General features: G+C 47.4%; 1 non-coding gene across 1 annotated transcript; it reads left to right on the top strand.

The window, feature by feature from the left end:
• Positions 1 to 233: 233 nt before the first annotated feature.
• Positions 234 to 340, top strand: LOC130741576 (small nucleolar RNA R71). The gene has a single exon (XR_009020467.1). It is a non-coding gene; the product is annotated as a small nucleolar RNA R71 (small nucleolar RNA).
• Positions 341 to 734: the final 394 nt, after the last annotated feature.

Raw genomic sequence — 734 nt, forward strand, 5'->3', positions numbered from 1 at the left:
GAGAGTTGCTTGTTGGAGGCCATGAGTTGATCATAAGCTTCAACCTCAAGGACTCCTCTTCGGGCTTGGCGCTCATTTCTAGAGTTCATGGCTCTTATAGACATTTTTTCAATCAACTCGTACCCAACTTGTGGAAGTAGGGCATCGAACTCTCCATTTGAGGCCTCATCCAAACCAAACCTCGAAGAATAATGGAGACCATCATAGAACTTTGCACTTGTTCAGCTTGGGTGAGGTTGTGTTGAGGACACCTCCTCAAGAGCTTCTTGAACCTCTCCCAAGCTTCATAGAGATTTTCATCGGTGGATTGAGCAAAAGTCATGATGTCGTTCTTGAGCTTTCTCAAGAGGGCTCTTGGAACGAACCTTGTGGTGAATTTCTCGGCTAAATCTTCCCAAGATGTAATGCTACCTTGGGGCTGTGAATTCAACCACTCTTCAGCAGTGTCCCTCAAAGAGAAAGGGAACAAACTCAAGCGGATGGTGTCCGCTGAAACATTCTGAACTCGATAGGTATTGCAATTGCGGATGAACCGCTCCATGTGTGCATGAGGATCTTCAAGAACACCTCCCCCATACTAATTTTGGCTCACCAAGTTGATGAATGCTGGCCTCAGCTCAAAGTTCCCCGTGCCATCGGGGGAAACTGTGCTGCCCGGATAATCGTAGCTCATGGCAGCCGATGTGAGGTCTCTAAGAGAACGATTGGCATTCTCCGCTTCTTGCTCTTGAAGT

Source organism: Lotus japonicus, chromosome 2 (assembly GCF_012489685.1).
Source record: "Lotus japonicus ecotype B-129 chromosome 2, LjGifu_v1.2".
Taxonomy (NCBI): Eukaryota; Viridiplantae; Streptophyta; class Magnoliopsida; order Fabales; family Fabaceae; genus Lotus; species Lotus japonicus.